Source organism: Oncorhynchus keta, chromosome 1 (genome assembly GCF_023373465.1).
Source record: "Oncorhynchus keta strain PuntledgeMale-10-30-2019 chromosome 1, Oket_V2, whole genome shotgun sequence".
Lineage (NCBI taxonomy): Eukaryota > Metazoa > Chordata > Actinopteri > Salmoniformes > Salmonidae > Oncorhynchus > Oncorhynchus keta.
The window spans coordinates 18,189,779-18,204,455 of NC_068421.1; the positions used below are offsets into that span (position 1 = coordinate 18,189,779).

At 43.3% G+C, this 14,677-nt stretch overlaps 1 protein-coding gene across 11 annotated transcripts in view; it reads left to right on the plus strand.

Annotated features, from left to right (window-relative positions):
- Positions 1–5,326: 5,326 nt before the first annotated feature.
- The window catches only part of LOC118392723 (SPRY domain-containing SOCS box protein 4-like), a 38,028-nt gene continuing 28,677 nt past the window's right edge, over positions 5,327–14,677 (plus strand). For all 11 annotated transcript variants that reach the window (XM_052512527.1, XM_052512549.1, XM_052512565.1 and 8 more), the window contains exon 1: positions 5,327–5,802. The gene's annotated coding sequence lies outside the window, so the exon portion shown is untranslated. The remainder of the gene's footprint in view (positions 5,803–14,677) is intronic.

Below are 14,677 nucleotides of genomic sequence, written 5' to 3' on the forward strand. Positions count from 1 at the left end.
ATTGTACCTGATTGTGTACTTACTGTAGGAATATGAGAAAGTGACTTGATTTGAAATGTTACAGTGCAGTAGGCCTGCTCCTCCTGGACAAGTACAAAGTTACAGTGCAGTAGGCCTGATCCTCCTGGACAAGTATAAAGTTACAGTGCAGTAGGCCTGCTCCTCCTGGACAAGTACAAAGTTACAGTGCAGTAGGCCTGCTCCTCCTGGACAAGTATAAAGTTACAGTGCAGTAGGCCTGCTCCTCCTGGACAAGTACAAAGTTACAGTGCAGTAGGCCTGATCCTCCTGGACAAGTACAAAGTTACAGTGCAGTAGGCCTGATCCTCCTGGACAAGTACAAAGTTACAGTGCAGTAGGCCTGATCCTCCTGGACAAGTACAAAGTTACAGTGCAGTAGGCCTGATCCTCCTGGACAAGTACAAAGTTAGAGTGCAGTAGGACTGCTCCTCCTGGACAAGTACAAAGTTACAGTGCAGTAGGCCTGATCCTCCTTTTTGAAGTACAAAGTTACAGTGCAGTAGGCCTGATCCTCCTGGACAAGTACAAAGTTACAGTGCAGTAGGCATGATCCTCCTGGACAAGTATAAAGTTACAGTGCAGTAGGCCTGCTCCTCCTGAACAAGTACAATGTTACAGTGCAGTAGGCCTGATCCTCCTGGACAAGTACAAAGTTACAGTGCAGTAGGCATGATCCTCCTGGACAAGTACAAAGTTACAGTGCAGTAGGCCTGATCCTCCTGGACAAGTACAAAGTTACAGTGCAGTAGGCATGATCCTCCTGGACAAGTACAAAGTTACAGTGCAGTAGGCCTGATCCTCCTGGACAAGTATAAAGTTACAGTGCAGTAGGCCTGATCCTCCTGGACAAGTACAAAGTTACAGTGCAGTAGGCCTGATCCTCCTGGACAAGTATAAAGTTACAGTGCAGTAGGCCTGCTCCTCCTGGACAAGTACAAAGTTACAGTGCAGTAGGCCTGATCCTCCTGGACAAGTACAAAGTTACAGTGCAGTAGGACTGCTCCTCCTGGACAAGTACACAGTTACAGTGCAGTAGGCCTGATCCTCCTGGACAAGTACAATGGTTTAAAATATCAGAAATGACCAGAATTGACCAAAAGATGTCAGCATAGATCCTACCAGCACCGGATCAGGTGAGTTTAGTATGACACGGTTTTGACCTTCATCAGAGATTTTGCTGGTGATCATGATTGTATAATAACAGAGAGTAGCACAAAGTCAGAGGAACTGGGACTCATGCCGAGCACAAATGACTTGCTTACATTTGAGGGCTGACGTCAGTACAAACACAGCAGGGGTGACGTTTGTGGACAGAGAGGGAGAATCTTAATTGTATACTCCTCGTGTCCTCTCTCCTCGCCTCCTTCTCAAAACCCATTGAATGAGAAGGCCAGAGGTCCCTCCCCTATGACTTTCTCCTCCAATGGGTTTTGAGAAGGAAGAGAGGAGAGAGGACGCGAGCAGTAGGCAATTGAGATTCTCCCATACGGTAAAGCCTGTGATCCTTTTGGCATAGTGACTCATTGTGAATCGATGCATGTGTTCGTTATAAGATTGTGTTTGTTTGTAAGGTCAGGAGGCCATACAGTCATCCGAAGGTGTTGATGTTATCTGCAGAACACGCACACACGCAGATAAACACACATAGCTGTAAGGGGTTTAGGCAATGTCACTGGTACCGCCTTAAGGCTGTGGGTTCCAATTATTCTTTGTGTGTGTGTGTGTGTGTGTGTGTGTGTGTGTGTGTGTGTGTGTGTGTGTGTGTGTGTGTGTGTGTGTGTGTGTGTGTGTGTGTGTGTGTGTGTGTGTGTGTGTGTGTGTGTGTGTGTGTGTGTGTGTGTGTGTGTGTGTGTGTGTGTGTGTGTGTGTATTAGAGTTGCTAATTTGGGATGAACCCTGAATAGGCAGTGGTTGACATTTGAAAAGGTTGAGATGGAGGGTGGGGGGAGGTCTCACTCCTATTCTGACAAAATAATTGGTCCCCTTGTGCGGAATGGACAGAGGATAAAGCATTGAGACTCAAGCTTTTGCCCTAGCTAGTCCATAGCCCAATTATTGTAAAAATCAAATAAATACCTATGCTTACAATATACTGTGGTAGGCAAAATGTATTGCCACGTCACTCAGTCTTTCTCTTTTCTTCTCTATCTCCTCCATCTCTCAACATCTGTTCTCAGTATGCAGTTATGCAAAACTCATATTTATTCAATAATAATAAGCGATAAGTAGGAGGTAGGAAAGGAAGCAGTGGGAGAGAGAGAGAAATGACAAGAGAGAGAGAGAGAGAGAGACACACACACATTTAAATGCAAACAAAACACTCGCCCACATATAAGGCGAAGTGAAAGAAAGTTCAGCACAGTGGAAGCAATATAGGCTGTTATTCATTTTCCTGGTTTTTAATGAGCAGAAAACATGGTGGAGTTTGACTGTCAATATATGATGATCAAATCAATCTGGTTTAGTGACACACCGGGTAGGAAATTAGATGAGAAACACACTATGACATTTGAGATGAGAAACACACTATGACATTTGAGATGAGAAACACTATCACATTTGAGATGAGAAACAGAGAGAGGGAGAGAGAGAGAGAGAGAGAGAGAGAGAGGGAGGGAGGGAGGGGGGAGAACGGGAGAGAGAGGGAGAGATGGAAGAAGGGAGGGCAAGAGAGTGAGAGAGAGAGAGAGAGAGAGAGAGAGAGAGAGAGAGAGAGAGAGAGAGAGAGAGAGAGAGAGAGAGAGAGAGAGAGAGAGAGGGAAAGAGATGAAAAGAGAGAGTAAGAGAATTTCCATAGTTCTATGAAAGTGCTGAGCAGGCAGCTGTTAGTCAAGCGTCAGGTGTGTCAACAGCAATGAGACACATCCATCTGGTAGTCCGACCACACACACACACACACACACACACACAATGATATGCAGGCTGAGCACAGCACATAATAAGCATACCCCAGGCACCATTTTAACCATTCTAAGATTGAATGCAGTCAAGACGATAAAAAATATGTATACCGTCGGGTGATCAATGGTAATGTGTATAATGACAAAATATAATCAATGTGGTTGTACAATGACTTGTTATCAATGGTGATGTTTAGTATTGGAATTGATTTCATGCTATTTCGATATCCTGTCCCTGAGGCCAGAATCAATAGGCCTTAAATCATTACGCCTATGTCTACTATCTGGTCTACCTTCATGTAGGCCTAACTTACTCTCTGTAGACCTATTAGGAGAAGAGCCTACAAGCATGTATTCAAGGCTATAGCTGTGTATGCCTTAGCCCTAGATCATAACTCTCAGTTCTATTCCATTACATAGAAGAGTCATTGGACAAAGGTGTCGCCTGAGAGGGGAGTTTTGCTCGGTCTGAACATTAATACATATCGCTTGTGGTACGGTTTTGGAAGCCTAAGGGCCTTATCTTTCATATTGGAAATCATAAAAAATGTCAAAGGTTAAATTGATACATTCCTTTTTAGGGTTAGGGTTCCTACACTGCCATACTTCTATGTTACCAGGCTTGTTTACGGAAACCGGCTGTGACCGGTTGTCCCATAGGGCGGCGCACAATTGGCCCAGCGTCGTCGAGTGTTTGGACGGGGTAGACCGTCATTGTAAAATAAGAATTTGTTCTTAACTGATTTGCCTAGTTAAATAAATAAATAGAACCATACCCCAATTGAGAATTGATTTACTTTTAAATAGAGTATTTGGCTGTTTGGCTTCCAGAGCCAATTCACCCTTTAAATAGAAGGTCCTTGGACTAAGGACAAACGTTAGGCTCCTTTAGTCCAAAATGTGGCTATGTAGGCCTATAATATGCCAAACAAAAATATAAACGCAACATGCAACAATTTCAAAGATTTTACTGTTAGTTCATATAAGGAAATGAGAAATTGAAATAAATTGAAATAAATGAATTAGGTAGGGGTGTGGATCAGAAACCAGTCAGTGTCTCGTATTAGAGCAAAAAATCTCTTCAGCAAAGAGATGGCTGTTGATTGTGGCCTGTGGAATGATGTCCCAATCCTCTTCAAAGGCTGCGAAGTTGCTGGATATTGGCGGGAACTGGAACATGCTGTCGTACACGATCCAGAGCATTCCAAATATGCTCAATGGGTGACATGTCTGGTGAGTATGCAGGCCATGGAAGAACTGGAAAATTTTCAGCTTCCAGGAATAGTGTACAGATCCTTGTGACATGGGGACGTACATTATCATGCTGAAACATGAGGTGATGGTGGCGGATGAATGGCACGACAATGGGCCTCAGGATCTCGTCACATTCAAATTGCCATCAATAAAGTGCAATTGTGTTCATTGTCTGTAGCTTATGCCTGTCCATACCATAACCCCAATGCCACCATGGGGAACTCTGTTCACAACGTTGACATCAGCAAACCATTCGCCCACACGACGCAATACATGCTGTCTGCCATCCACACTTCTCCAGCGTGCCAGTGGTCATGGAAGGTGAGCATTTACCCACTGAAGTTGGTTACGACGCTGAACTGCAGTCAGGTCAAGACCCTGGTGAGGACGACAGCTTGTGCAGGCATTATTTTGTTGTGCTAACCCATAGTTTTATCAGCTGTCCAGGTGGCTGGTCTTAGACGATCCCGCAGGTGAAGAAGCCAGATGTGGAGGTCCTGGGCTGGTATGTTTACACATGGTCTGCGGTTGTGAGGCCGGTTGGACATACTGCCAAATTCTCTAAAACGTTGTCTTATCGTAGAGAACTTAACATTAAATTGACTGGCAACAGCTCTGGTGGCCATTCCTGCAGTCAGCATGCCAATTGTGTGCTCCCTCAAAACTTGAGACATCTGTGGCATTGTGTTGTGGGACAAACTGCACATTTTATAACTGTCCTTTTATTTTCCCCAGCACAAGGTGCACCTGTGTAATGAGAATACTGTTTAATCCGCTTCTTGATATGCAGGTGGATGGACTATCTTGGCAAAGGATAAATGCTCACTAACAGGGATGTTAACAAATGTGTGCACGAAATTTCAGACAAATAAGCTTTTTGTGTGTATGGAACATTTCTGGGATCTTTTTTTTCAGCTCACTGGACCAACTCTTTATGTGGGGTGGCAGGGTAGCCTAGTGGTTAGAGCGTTGGACTAGTAACTGAAAGGGTTGCAAGTCCAAATCCCTGAGCTGACAAGGTACAAATCTGTCGTTCTGCTCCTGAACAGGCAGTTAACCCACTGTTCCTAGGCCGCCATTGAAAATAAGAATTTGTTCTTAACTTACTTGCCTAGTTAAATAAAGGTAAAATGTTACGTTTATATTTTTGTTCAGTATATTTAGTTGAATTAAGGCTAGTTGCATAAAACTTTCAACTCTCTTTCTGATGTGTTGTCAAATTTAGACTAGGCTTCTTATTCACTCCCCGAGGTCAGTGTTGAATTGTATCGTTATATCATTGCTACGAGAAACGGTAGACTTTAGGACGGCGAAAAGCAATGGCTCTGCTGGTGCCCGAGCCTTCACCTATTCCCGATCCTATCCCTCGAGCGACGTGGCCAATCAGTGTGTGTGTCAGCGACACATGAATGGTGATCTCCAAGAAATGGAACAAAGAAGCCGCTCGTATCGAATTTCCGAAAATTCGCGGATGAAACAGTACAGAAGATTTGTTGTTACGGCTTGAGTGAAACCAAATGAATATCTTCGACGCAAAGTCCAACTGTTTTTGGTTTGCTCAAGGAGGGAACTTGGTCTCGTGAGAGCTTTGTCGATCGCCAGGCGAGGCTGTTGGCTCCATTGGAACGTAAGTAAAAACATATCTTGCCTGTTTCATTTTATTGCGTCGAATATAATCATGTTTCAACACATTATATAGTGTTGTTCAATGTGCTTTCTTCGTGATGTTTAGAAAATGTGTCAATGTTTACAACTTTTGGTACATGTTTTTTATGACCGCACCGACTCAAACCGCATGAGAAGGATAATTTAGGACTTTTTGAGAACAAGCGGAATCAAATTAAGTCTACTGGGAAGCGCGGCTTGGTAACTTGAGAAACTAACGTTACTTGGCATCTAACGTTACTTGTAAATTACGTTTTATTAATTCATCCCACCGTTTACAATAGCTTGGAAAATGACGAAAGATTAATACACTGATTATAATGTTTTCGAAACGATATAATGAAAAGGTTATGTGGCTGCAACCAAATAAACCATTTCCAAACATGTTTATAGTTGACAACATGCAGTACATTCAGCACCTCATATTGTCGAGAACAGGGACACCGAATAGACCACCGGAATTGTTACTTACATTAGGAAAGGATTTTTTTTGCAGAAAATATTTTGCCGCTATTGTGGTGTACACATTTGCAGAACTCGCATGTCTGGTTTCAGTTTCAATTTGATTTCCCATTGTCACAGCGGAGTTTACGTCTGTGAGCGAGTCTACAGACGTGAGCAAACAGTAGAGCGATACAGTATTTTTACAACGAATGTGGATTTGCCAAATCGGACGCCTATTCCGGTGTATCTGTTCCAGTTTGTTGGTGGTAAATGCTTTATCCCCTGGAGTAGTGGGTAACCACAAGTGTCTGATGACCGGTTACTGTGTGATGGACCTGTGGAGGAGCCAGTAATATAGATAATGATTTGTCTTTCCTTAATGTGTTTTAGTGCATGGGATATTAATATACCTCGTTGCCACCAGAGTAGGCCTTGCTTACTCATTTGACTAGGCTTACAACTAACCCATTAAATGGAAAACTACTACCAGTTTATGGTGGTTGCATATAGGCCTAATGAATGAATAATTCCCTGGGGTAGGAAGCAGTCCATATTTTATTTTCTGGTGTAGAACCATTCATGGTCCCCACACTCCAAATGATTGACATCTGGAGTTTGAACCCATGACCTCAGTCATGTTCATAGGTCACCTGACCCTGTAGCCACCTGGGTGGGCTACATCCATAGTGCATCATGACCACACAGATGCAGAGCTGGGATAGGCAAACTGTTGGATTTTTAGGGGGGACCAAATACAATGCTATTTCTCTGTAAACAATTAAGACTTTCAGCTTGCTTATAGAAAAGAGCACTCAACATGTGCTGCACTGACACAAATGGCTGATTGGTTAAAATAAATTGATAATAAGAATATTGTGGGAGCTGTACTGTTAGATTTCAGTACAGCCTTGCATATTATTGACCATAACTTGTTGTTGAGAACTTATGTTATAGCTTTTCAACCTCTGCCATAGCTCATAATCTATGATATCTATCTAATAGAACACAGAGGGTTTTCTTTAATGGAAGCTTCTCTAATGTTCAACATGTAAATTGTGGTATACCACAGGGCAGTTCTCTAGGCCTTCTACTCTTTTTGAAAATATTTTTACCAATTACCTGCCATTGGCATTCAACAAAGCCTGTGTCCATGAAGGCTGATGCTTCAACCCTATACACGTCTGCAACCACAATTAGTAAAATCACAGCAACCCTAAACAAAGAGTTGCAGTCAGTTTTAGAATGGGTGGCCAGTAATATACTGGTCCCCCAACATCTCTAGTAAAAATTCCCTGTCTTAGGTTAGTTAGGATCACCACATTATTTTAAGAATGTGAAATGTCAGAATAATAGAATAAATCATTATTTATTTCAGCTTTTATTTCTTTCATCACATTCCCATTGGTTCGGAAGTTTACATACACTCAATTAGTATTTGGTAGCATTGCATTTAAATTGTTTAAATTGGGTCAAATGTTTCGGGTAGCCTTCCACAAGCTTCCCACAATAAGTTGGTTGAATTTTGGCCCATTCCTCCTGACAGAGCTGGTGTAACTGAGTCAGGTTTGTTGGCCTCCTTGCTCGTGCACACTTTCTCAGTTCTGCCCACAAATTTTCTATAGGATTGAGGTCAGGGCTTTGTGGTGGCCACTCCAATACCTTGACTTTGTGGTCCTTAAACCATTTTGCCACAACTTTGGAAGTATGGTTGGGGTCATTGTCCATTTGGAAGACCCATTTGCGACCAAGCGTTTAACTTCCTGACTGATGTGGTATCAATATATCCATTTAATTTTCCTTCCTCATGATGCAATCTATTTTGTGAAGTGCACCAATCCCTCCTGCAGCAAAGCACCCCCACAACATGATGCTGGAATTTTCCAAGGTGTTTGTCACAGTCAACTTAATGTATGTAACCTTCTGACCCACTGGAATTGTGATACAGTGAAATAATTTGTCGAAACAATTGTTGGAAATATTACTTGTCATGCACAAAGTAGATGTCCTAACCGACTTGGCAAAACTATAGTTTGTTAACAAGAAATTTGTGGAGTGGTTGAAAAATGAGTTTTAATGACTCCAACCTAAATGTATGTAAACTTCCGACTTCAACTGTACTCTCGTTCTCACTCAATCTTTATTTTCTGCTCCCTCTCACTTTCTAGTCTTCTCTCTTTTTACCCCCCTGCCTTCTATTTCTCACAAATGTGATGATGGTGTGATGAGGTATTTTTATAGAAGTTAAGTGACATTGCTTCATTCACTCATTTTAAGGACTCTGAAGAATAGCAACCAAGATGACATTTGGTCACCTTTATACTGCCAGACAGTGCCACACCCCTCAGATTTCCACTCCATCTCCCTCCATCAGACAGGTGCATGCTACTCATGTTGATCATCTTAGGAACATACCTTCCAGGAACATAACTTTCAGAACATCACAAATAATTTCACATCCTCTTCTGTCGGTCTGTCCAATAAAAGCCTGGGAGGGACAAGCACGCTCCAGAGGAACGGCAGGCTGCAGTTCTTCCACTCCACCCCCCTCGGAGCCTGTCTGGTCATGAGAAGTGATGAATTCATTGTAATCTCCACACAAACCAACAGTGCTGCGTCAGTAAGCTGTCCAGAGTCTTGACACACCAGCACTAGTCCCATCGACTGTGCCTGTCCCGTAATCCATTGTCCCTCCCTCCCACCCAGGGTCAGGGACGGTCATGTTGCCACTACGCCAGTGCTGCTGAGTCAGTCAAATGGTAATGTTTTTAAATATCCCATTAAAAGTGATCGGTCACTGAATGAAACACTGGGCTTTAAGGGATAGTTTAAAGTCCTCATGTTCCCACTGTTATATTATATAGTCACTAGTAGTTTTAATTAATTTAATTGTTCAAGTTGCGGCATGACTCAAGTGTTCATACACTGTCCAATGGCGTTTTAATCCGTTTTGGACTCACTTGGGCTTCACCTTTAGTAGGTGTGTGACTCGATCAAAGGTCATTTGCTTTTCCATAGCCACTTTTGTACTATAGTTATAGTCTGCTCTTCCTAATGTCACTTGTGTCTAGGGCTGTTACCATGACCGCCGGAGAGGCAGTAATATGGTCGAGTTATGACGACAGTCAAATTCCATGTGAGCGATTAGTCAGAGTAATTAGGCTTCTCTAAGCTCTGCTGCTGATGGTCATTAGTAGCCTACCAAACTTGCTAACTGCCTGGTACACAGCACTCTACTGTTCCTCTAATCAATCTGACATCATGACAGCCTATGCAATTGCATTAAAGGTTTTGATGGCCTCTATCAAAAAGAGGATCCCATCAGCTTTCTATTGGCTAGGCCTACTATTAATCTGAACTTTTCTAATATTAAGCACATTGCTAAGCTTTACAACAGGAGTATAGCCTACATGCCCCTGTTCCATGATAATGGTCTATTCGAAATCAAAACATATTTCACACGTTATTTTGTATATTTAAAGACCTTAATAGTCTGATGGGTGACAATATTAGCCTAGTATAGAACAAGAAGCCCTGCACACTGTTAGCTCCCAATTCACTGCTTTATTGACCACCTTTTGATCCAAAACGGATGTTCGTCAGGTCTTTTTGATCGGACGTAGATCCGTTTGGGATGGAAACATTGTCAGTAAAAGTGGTGAATTGGGAGCTTTAACGGTGTGCGGGCCTTGTTCTATGCTAGTATTCTTTATTAGCCCAGCACCTATGTTTTTAAGGATGTGTGTATGACCACAAACCTTTCCAGTGACAATATTAACCTTAGCAATTATCACTTGTGAATGCTGATGTTGCAACTTTTTCAAATCCTAGTCGCACACCTCATGTAGCCTCGCCCATAGGCCTATATGTTTTGAAAAGGTGTGTCACAACTAGTGGCCAAGTAACTTCTCGAAATGAAACACATTAATCAGCGTAATAAATGCTGTAGAGCCTAACTGGCATACATAGTTTCAAGTTTGGGCAAAATCATTTTCACAGAAGGACAAGTTGACCAATAGAATAGGTCAACTTTTCTACTATAGGGGATAGTAGTGACATAGGCTAGTGCTTTTGCTGTTTGTTAGGCCTCTTTTTGGCTGACAAAGTATATTTCTATTCAGCCCACGGGCACAACGTCCACTTTGGCCACAAGGCGTGGATTTTTTTTAGGGGGCATTATGGCCTCACAAGGGGAATTTAAGGCCTGGTGACAATATTATCAAGTGCTTGTGAAATTGTGAATGAAGCATGTGTAGCTTGAACAAGAAACACCGGAGCTCATGCCTTTCATGTGACTTTTTTCTATGTATCATTAGTCCCACCATGCAGCCTTGTAATGTACTGAAAATCCAAACCTATAGCTGCATAAATAACTCAACCATCTCCCCAGTCTGAGAACCTGCTCAGGTGCCTTGGTGGAAGAGTGGGGTAACATCTCACAGCAAGAACTGGTGCAGTCCATGAGGAGAAGATGCACTGCAGTACTTAATGCAGCTGCTGGCTACACAAGATACTGACTGTTACTTTTGATTTTGAGCCCCCCCCCCCCCGGGACACATTATTCAATTGCTGATAGTTACATGTCTGTGGAACTTGTTCAGTTTGTCTCAGTTGTTGAATCTTATGTTCATACAAATATTTACACAAGTTTGCTGAAAATAAACGCAGTTGAAACGCAGTATTCTTTTGCTGACTTTATTTTTGAGACGAGTAGGATGACAATCGATATTGCATTACACATCTTTCTGGTCTTGGCTATTCTAAAATGAGCCTTAATACAAATATATTACTCCCATTTGTATCCAGGTGTGTTAGTGTATAAGTCAGTCGGCAGGCTCTTTTGATGGTAATCTTGATGTACAGCATGTTCACCTCTGTTCCCCCTAAATCAGATCAGACAGGGCATGCAAAAGACCACCGATATGGTTTTGCATGAGTCTGAACTAAAGGAGAGGAGAGCAGGAAAGCACAGTTTGACTGAAATGGAAAATGGGGAGCAGGATACAGGGAAATGTACCTAGGGGGAGAGACGAGGAGAGGGGGCTGGAGGGAGAGACATGGGAGTAAGACTGGGGATCAAATTGATCTGACAGTGAGAGAATTATTTAAAATGACTGATAGCACAGGTCAGTTTTAAAAAAAAATGTTATCAATTAGTTTGAGACAGGCACTTCTAACCTTTTATCACGAGTAGCTGCGCCTAAAAGATAATAGAAATGGTTGAGTTTGGGAACGATGGTAGCAATTGCCCTGGGCAGTTTCTGAGAAATATGTATGATTGTCCTCGTGTGTCTAAGTGACAGATCAACGCGTTCCCTATTTGCATTACAGAGAAATAGAGTAGCATGAAGGACCACTTGCGTCCAGCCAACTCTAAGCACTGCCCCCAAACAAAACATCTGTGTTCTTTCTGTCACATGCTGTTCAGATCAAGCCCTAGTCCCCAGTGACATGAATCTGGAAGGATGGGAGTTCTGTAATGTTCTAATAATCATGTATGGCATTAATTGGGTTTTCCCACCAAGTTGATCTTTAAGTTTAGTTCAGCGGGTGGTCAGGTTCACTGTAGTCTTATAGGTCGAGAGATCGCTGTGTCATGTCACTAAATCACGCACCAGGAAGTATTCCTTTCAGTATGTTAGTGAGACCTCACCCCAGCTGCTGCATTTTCTCATCTGTTTTACAGTCTGTTCTATCTGGCATGCAAAGTGTTGTACCCGTTGCCTGGGTCAGACACAGGGCAGTGTCTTTGGACTGCTATCCACAGACAGGCACACAAAGATAACTCACCCTGACTGACCTGCTCAGAATAGTCAGTCACGCATCACTTCCCCCTTCTCATCTCAGCCTAATGGAACAGCAGGACTTGACATTAACGCTTGTCCTCTTGCCAGGAGATTCCAGGAGAGCTACTGGGGGTTCCAGGAGAGCTACTGGGGGTTCCAGGAGAGCTACTGGGGGTTCCAGGAGAGCTACTGGGGGTTCCAGGAGAGCTACTGGGGGTTCCAGGAGAGCTACTGGGGGTTCCAGGAGAGCTACTGGGGGTTCCAGGAGAGCTACTGGGGGTTCCAGCCCTGCATGAATACATGACATTGTAAAAGATCAGCTGCTCAACAGGACCTTGATAAGCTGACCAAAATCCTGCACATCCAGTAGTTTTCCAGATGGAGACAGCACGGCGAATGGCGGCTCGACGCGACGGCACGGCACACGACGGCTGTTGCTTCTCCTCAGGCTATGCTTGCTAGGCAGCAGTAGACTCCCAGCAGGTTTGACATGACAGTGGTCCCTGCACAGTGAGTCTTGTTGACCAGAACACGACAGTGACTGAACACTACTTCCCATAGTCCCCCTTAGCGCAGGCGTATGCTGAACAATACACAAGTCCTTCAGTGTTCAGTCAATCACCAGCCAGCTAGTAATGACAGTAATGCAGAGACTAGTAATGGAGAGCCTGAAAATGTTATTCTTTGTCAACACTAGGGTTGCACATTTTGAGAAATTCAGAGGTGGAAACTTTCCGTGGGATTTAACGGGAATATATGCACATTAATATCATTTCAATGTAGGTGTTTTTTTGCATTGGATATATTTACCATATCATATGGAGACAAACATAAACATTTTACCTTATCATACGTATACTTAATTGCAAATGATTAAATCCTTCCAATAGAAATAAAACTATTTAGTTATGAATTGAACTTTTAAATGAGTTTACTCTTCACATGGGATGATTTCACTGAACACTGAAAGGGAATATTGAATGATCCACAATGATCCATCACATCTCCCAAAAACGTTTTCAACAAACATCTGCAAAATGATGGTCTAGAAACTACAGCTTTGGTTGTCTTCCTCTCAGGCTTCCATGTCTTCTCCATGGACCTCCTCAATGTCCACCTCTTCAACATTAGACTCTGAGGCCTCATCTTTACTGTCATTTTCCAACCTTGTTCAGGATTGCTTGTTGTCAGGCTCAAAAAGCCTCAAATTTGCCCCGGATGTCCACCAATTTTTCAATCCTTGTATTGTTCAGCCTGTTGCATGCTTTGTGTGTGTGTGTGTTCCCAAACAAGGACCAGTTGCACTCTGAGATGGCTGATGTTGGTGGGATTTGGATGGAGGCAACATGGGAAAAGAGCCTCCGATCCCCTCCACCAGGTGGCTGATGCGATGTGTTGGCACGACTGTCATCTTGCATCTCTGTCCCAAAGCCCTTTCTTGGAAGTGTACTTCACCAGACTGCCAAGAACCTTGCCCTCATCCAGGCCAAGGTGGCGAGACATGTTAGTGATGACACCATAGGCCTTGTTGATCTCTGCACCAGACAGGATTCTCTTGCCAGCATACTTGAACTGCATTTTCCTCTGCTTGGAGCAACAGTGAAGTTGGCAGGGCATTATGGTTTTCTTCTCTTACATCTGCAAGCAGAGTCTGAACATGAGACAGGATGACATTGTCTCCCTCAATCCGTGCAATGGCTACTGCTGTAAGTTACAGGCTGCTTACCAATCTCTCCCAAAATACATCATCCACGAGGATCCTCTTGATGGGGCTGGCTATATCTGCAGACTGTAATATGGCCATTTCTTGGAGGGACACCTTCCCTTCCAGGAGACTGCCAAACATGACAACACCACCCCAACGGGTGTTGCTGGGCACCCAGCAACAGACACATCCTCTTGGTGGTGCTCTTATTCTTCTCAATTTTCTTGGTGAGGTAGATTGCTGCTATAATTTTATGACCCTTCACACACCTAACCATTTCCTTGGCTCTCATGTAGAGCGTATCCATTGTTATTTGTGCCATGATGACCTTGAGGAGCAGATTCAATGCATGAGCAGCACAGCCAATGGGTGTGATTTGAGGGTAGGACTCCTCCACTTTAGACCAAGCAGCCTTCATGTTTGCAGCATTGTCTGTCACCAGTGCAAATACCTTGTGGTCCAAGGTCATTGACTGCCTTCAGTTCATCTGTAATGTAGAGACTGGTGTCTGTTGTCCCTTGTGTCTGTGCTCTTGTAGAATACTGATTGAGGGTTGGAGATGTAGTTAATTATTCCTTGCCCATGAACATTTGACCACCCATCAGAGATGACTGCAATAGTCTGCTTTCTCGATGATTTGCTTGACCTTAACTTAAACTCTGTTTAACTCTGCGTCCAGCGACTGAGTAGATAAGGCACGTTTGGTTGATGTATGCTGGACGAAGAACATTCAGAAATCTCTTCCAATACACATTGCCTGTGAGCATCAGAGGTGAACCAGTTGCATACACAGCTCGAGCAAGATATTCATCAGCATTCCTCTGACTACGTTCCTCCATTGAGTCAAAAAACCTTCTGATTCCAGGAGGACCATGAGCTGTTTCTGTCGACAAGGTGTCTGATGC